Genomic DNA, 6096 nt, shown 5'->3' with positions numbered 1-6096 from the left:
CAGCCCAAAACAGAAAGGTAATGTGCCATAGCAATATGATGAAGGAAAAAGCCACATGACTGTCTCAACTGAGACAGAAAAAACATTTGGCAAAATTCAACAGTCAATAAACTAGGAATAGAAGGAAACTGCCTCAATATAGTAAAAACCATATATGAAAATCCCATGACTAGCATCGTCCTCTAGTATGGAAAGACTGAAAGCTTTTCCTCAAAGATCTGGAACAAGAGAAGGATTCTTGCTTTTACCACTTCTGTTCATAATTTTGGAAGTTCTAGCCAGAGAAATTGGGCAAGAAAAATAAAGCACGTCCAAACTGAAAAGGAAGGATTAAAATTATCTCTGAAGATGACATGGGCTTGTAAGTGGAAAACCCTAAAGAGCCCACAAAATCTGTTAGAACTAATCAACGAATTCAGCTAAGTAGCAGGATGAAAAGGCAACATACAAAAATAAATTGTATTTCTATACATGAACAATGAACCATCTAAAAGGAGAATTATAAAAACAATTCCATTTATAACAGCATCAAAAAGAATAAACTACTTGGGAATTAGCTTGACCTAGAAGGTAAAATGCTTGTACTGTGAAACCTATGTACTACAAAAAACTGCTGAAAGAAATTAAAGAAGACAAATAAATTGAAACACATACCATGTTCATGTAAGGGAAGAATAATATTGTTAAAATAATACTATCCAAAGGATCTACAGATTAAATGCAAAATCTCAGTCCTATAATTCATATGAAATCCTAGTGGGCCCCGAGTAGTCCAGACAATCTTACGAGAGAACAAAACTAGAATACTCATACTTCCTGATTTCAAAACCTACAAAGTTACAGTAATCAGGACATACCGATCAATGAAAGAGACTGGAGAGCCCATAAATTAACCCTCCTGTATACGGTCAAATAATTGTTGACAAAGGGGGCCAGGACCATGGGGGAAGGACAAATGCTGCTGAGAAAACTAGAAAAGAATGAAATTGGACCCTTATCTAACACCATATACAAAAAGGTTTTAGTTTTATTCATTTACTTTTATTTTTGGTTGTGCTAGGTCTTCATTGCTGTGCGCAGGCTTTCTCTGGTTGCGGCGAGTGGGGTTTCTCGTTGTGGAACACGGGCTCCAGGTGTGCAGGCTTTACTAGTTGTGGCGCGTGGGCTTAGTTGCCTCATGGCGTGTGTAATCTTCCTAGACCAGGGACAGAACCTGTGATTCCTACTTTGGCAGGTGGATTCTTAACCATTGGACCACCAAGGAAGTCCCACCATGTACAAAAACCAACATAAAATGGATCAAGGGCCTAAATGTAAAACCGAAAACAAAACTCTTAGATAAAAATACAGGGTAAAGGCTTTATGACATTGGATTTGGCAATGATTTTTTGGTAATGACACCAAAGGCACCGGCAACAAAAGAAAAAATAGCCATGTCGGGCTTAATGAAAATGTAAAATTTCACTGTCCACAGAGTAAAGGGGCAACCCATAGAATGGGGAAAATCCAAGATACCAATGCAAAAGTTACAATGTCATTACGATCTAGTCTCAGCAACCACTTATCATCATTTCTGTTATATTCTACCAGTCACACAGGGAAAGCCCTGGTTCAGAACGGGGAGGGGCTGCTGTAAAAAAGCATGAATGCTGGGAGGTGAGGATCCTTGGAACCATCTCAGAGACTGGCTGTCCCAGAACCAGTTAACCAAGTGGCCATCCCTGAGCTCACTACATGTCTTCATTCAAAATAAAAGGGTATACTATAGCGTTTACACCTGTCATCGCCTTTTATCTTCATACTGCCAGTAGGGAGAGCAAGAAAAGTGGGGGTCACCCTCAAAAAACCCTTCTGTGTCTCAGGCTAATAGAAGCAAACATTTTGTGATGAGGAAAGTGTCAAGATTCTGTGTTGTATCTTGCAACATTTTTGCTAAAATCACCCTTTATCTTCACTTGTACCTAAATTGAACACCGAAAGGAAAATATTTATTTCTCCAACATTAAGAAAATGCAAAAAATTGTTCAAACAACCAAGCTGATTTTGGTAAGATCAGAAAAGTGGTAGCACACAATGTCACATGTTGATAGGGAAATTCAAATTCTAAACATGCAAAGAGAAGTATAATCTCCCTAGACAAACAAGTAAACCATCATATTTAAAGTAAAATTTCATGAGAAAGCTTTATTCAAGTCAACCAGTCTCAATTTTATGATATGACAAGATATCAAAGTAAGCATAATCAATAAGCTATCTTCACTTCAATCTGGTTTACCCTTAGTGGCCTCAAGATGGCTGACTTGTAAATACCCTTACACTTCTATCCTTTTCTATAAAACAAGATATATAATGGCTAACCAAGCCGTTATATATATATAACATATTTGGGGCTTCCCTGATAGCTCAGTTGGTAGGGAGTCTGCCTGCAATGCAGGAGATCCTGGTTCAATTCCTGGATCGGGAAGATCCCCTGGAGGAGGGATAGGCTGCCTACTCCAGTTTTCTTGGGCTTCCCTTGTGGCTCAGCTGGTAAATAATCTGCGTGCAATGCAGGAGACTTGTGTTTGATCCCTGGGTTGGGAAGATCCCCTGGAGAAGGGAAAGGGTAACCACTCCAGTATTCTGGCCTGGAGAATTCCAAGGACTATATAGTCCATGGGGTTGGACACAACTGAGCAACTTTCACTTCACTTCAAAAGTATTTTATTTGGTATCTAAAGAGAAAATACAAAGAAGGACAGTAATATCAAAAGAAAAAGAATTAAGAAGCCATAATAATACACATCTGCCTTTGTCTCTTCATTAAGAATAAATGGGGAAATTGTAAGGCAAAATTCTTTAGAAATTTCTAATTCTGTGACTTCCACACCAATTGCAGAAGTGTATGTGTACCCATGGAACTCTGCTCAATGTTATGTGGCAGCCTGGAAGGGAGGGAAGTTTGGGGGAGAATGGATACATGCACATGTGTGGCTAAATCCCTTTGCTGTCCACCTGAAACTATCACAACATTGTTCATCAGCTATACCCCAACACAAAAAGTTTAAAAAAAGTGTATGTATATCAAAATGGAGAACTTGACTGATTGAATACATCTGGACTGGTAAGCTCTTGATAAGGTTCATAAAATGAGTTTGGGAATTGTATACAGCTGGATTTTTTGGAGAACCTTTTACTTCAACAGTTCTTGAGACTCACCATATTTTTCTCATTCCTGAGCTGTTTCATTGTTAAGCAGTCCAATAAGCTTCTCCTCTTGCTCTTTTTTCCATGTTGCACAGGACTCAGCACTTCTCTCACTGTGGACTTTTTTCCATTAACCTATTTTGCATTTGATTAACTTGCTTTGGGCAGCCTTTCATGAATCAATTTTTTGACTGTTTAGAGTATGCAGTTACACCCTCTCCTCTAGTGGAAAAATTCCAGTGACCTTAAAGGTGTTCATTCCACTTGGGTTCAGAATTTTCTTGAGCAGTGATAGTTGGGCTTTTCCTCATATTCATCATATGGTGAGTTATGAGTATATGCCAAGTACTAGGCTATTTCACCTGTTCCTTTGTGAGCATCCAAGCTGATAAACTCTTAAGTCCTATTATGGCCTTTATTAGGATTTTCCAGATACTGTTTGTGGTTCTCAGTGGGACAATACCTGTAGGAAAAGCCATAATCTGTAAGATAAACCTTATCTGGATTTCTGTAACCCAGAAGTAGAGTCACTGCTTTTGTATCACCGTGAGCATATTCATTTTCATGTATATTTTCCAGTACATCCAACATTTGGATACCTAGCTGCAAGACAGTTGCCTTTTTTAAAGTACCATTTTAGTATGAGATCTTCTGAGTCCACTTCCCCTGGAGGAGGGCATGGCTACCCACTCCAGTATTCTTGCCTGGAGAATCCCATGGACAGAGGAGCCTGGGGGGCTATAGTCCATAGGGTTGTAAAGAGTCAGACATGACTGAGTGACTAAGCACAGAGCACAGTCTTTCCATTACCATAAATCTGTAACTTCTTCCCTTGAATTCTGTAATACTAGATCTGTAAAACAGAGGAATTCCTAAATAAGGATGTAGTTTGGGTTCTATCCACCTTTTGATAGTATTTTTGGGGGAGCTCTTTGAAAAAAATTTAAATTCTGATAATAGCCATTTTCTTGATATTCTGCTTTTATTATGTATATCCAGTCTTTATCTGGTTTACTTGTGCATACATGCTCAGTCGCTTCGGTTGTGTCTGACTCTTTGAGACCCTACGGACCATAGCCTGCCAGGCTCCTCTGTCCATGGGATTCTCCAGGCAAGAATACTGGAGTTGGGTTGCCGTGCCCTCCTCCAGGGGCTTTTCCCAACCCAGGGATCAAACTAATGTCTCCTGCATTGCAGGTGGATTCTTTACACACTGAGCCACCTGGGAAGCCCAGTTTTTTTGTGGGAAAAGCTAAATATATCAAACCAAATTCCCCAGAGCCAGTCATCTTGCTCAGTACCCATTGTTCTCCTTCTATGTCATACAGAACCTTGCCTTTTGGAAGTGGAACAGGCGTTTGTATCTCCCGTATCTTCTTGGTGGCATCACTTCAACCACGGAAGCAGGCACCAGGGCAGAGCGTGGTGTCTCATTCCAGTGGAGCTCCTCCCTGAGTCTGGGGCACAGGCAGACAGCAGGGACCAGAAGTGAGAGAAGGACCTGGGACTCAGGAGTGAGAGGAGGCCAAGCGGTCCCTTGGGTCCCCACTACCAGGGGCCTGGCAGGCTTGAGGACCAGAATTTTATATTCTTGAGACCTGTGTGACTAGCTCAAAGTTTCTCAATCTATTGAGATACTTGATATGTAAAAACGTTTTTTTGTTTGGGGAATTCCCTGGTGGTCCAGTGATTAGGATTTGGTGCTTTCAGTGCCACTGCCTGGGTTCAATCCCTTAGATCCTGCAAGACCCACAGCATGGGAAAAAAAAAATTTTTTTTTTAAATTTTGATTTTATGTCTCTAATCATTTCTGAATATAAAGATCCAGAAACTGTGATCCTAAACATCTAGTAACTGTCATGACCCTTCAGAGTCAACAGTGAAATGCTGGATACCATGGGGTCTGTCTCAGAGAGGGGGAGAGAGAACCAGCATGCGAAAGGGAGAGAAAGATGACTGTGTTTCTCTCTTATCCAAAATGATCATCCAAGGACTTCCCTGGTGACTACGAATCCACCTGCCAGTGGAGGGGACACGAGTTTGAGCCCTGTTCCAGGAAGGTCCCACATGCTGTGGAGCAGCTGAGCCCACGCACCGCAACTACTGAAGACTGCGCTCCCCAACAAGAGAAGCCACCACAGTGAGCATAGCCACAAGTCGCTGCAGCTAGAGAAAGCCCACAGGTAGCAGCGAAGGCTCAGGGCCACCAGAAGTAAGTATGAATGAATAAATGGTCATCCAAGGTGGAAAGTCCTTCTTCAAATGAAGAAAGAACTGGAGTCTAGCTCATCAGAATAGCTGAGAGGAAGGGCTTGTGAGAAAGTACCATTTATTGTGTGACATGCATCTACCAAGCAGTGGTTTCCGGATAAAGAAGCCAAGTCTCAGGCGAGTCAAGTAACTTGTCCAAGGTGCACAAATAGCCATTTGTGATTGAAACCAATGACTGACTCCTTCTACAATCCTACACGTACTCCTGGGCCAAGAACGTGTGAGAAGTTATGATTTGAGCAACCTGGATTTTCACCCCATGGCCAACCAAACCACCCACAAAATCTGTAGGAAGGTGGGATTCTATTTTGTGACTTATATTCAGTGCAGCTCCAAACCAAATTGGGACAGTTTTGTACTTTGCATCTTACTAAAATTGGGGCTAACGCAGTAGGATTGATTTGAGGAGCCCTGCCTTAGTAGGATATTCAAACTGGTTCCTTCTCTCTGGATGAGTCTCTGAGAGTTCCTAGAACCTGGGGAGAGTAAGGGAGGATCTAGAGCCTTCCTTCTACACCAGGAAATCCCGGTTTTGCTAAGAACTTGGTCAAAGCTTTGGTGGTGTCAACACGAAACACAATCCACAGTTGCTGTTTCTGCTTGATAGTCTGAAGAACTGTGTCTATATGCCAGAATATT

The 6096-nt window shown here is 41.4% G+C and overlaps 1 pseudogene; it reads right to left on the bottom strand.

The window, feature by feature from the left end:
• Positions 1 to 3534: 3534 nt before the first annotated feature.
• LOC138414779 (serine/threonine-protein kinase VRK2 pseudogene) lies at positions 3535 to 4573 on the bottom strand (annotated as a pseudogene).
• Positions 4574 to 6096: the final 1523 nt, after the last annotated feature.

Source organism: Ovis canadensis, chromosome 11, assembly GCF_042477335.2.
Source record: "Ovis canadensis isolate MfBH-ARS-UI-01 breed Bighorn chromosome 11, ARS-UI_OviCan_v2, whole genome shotgun sequence".
NCBI classification, from domain to species: Eukaryota; Metazoa; Chordata; class Mammalia; order Artiodactyla; family Bovidae; genus Ovis; species Ovis canadensis.
This window is presented reverse-complemented; position numbering and strand designations above follow the sequence as displayed.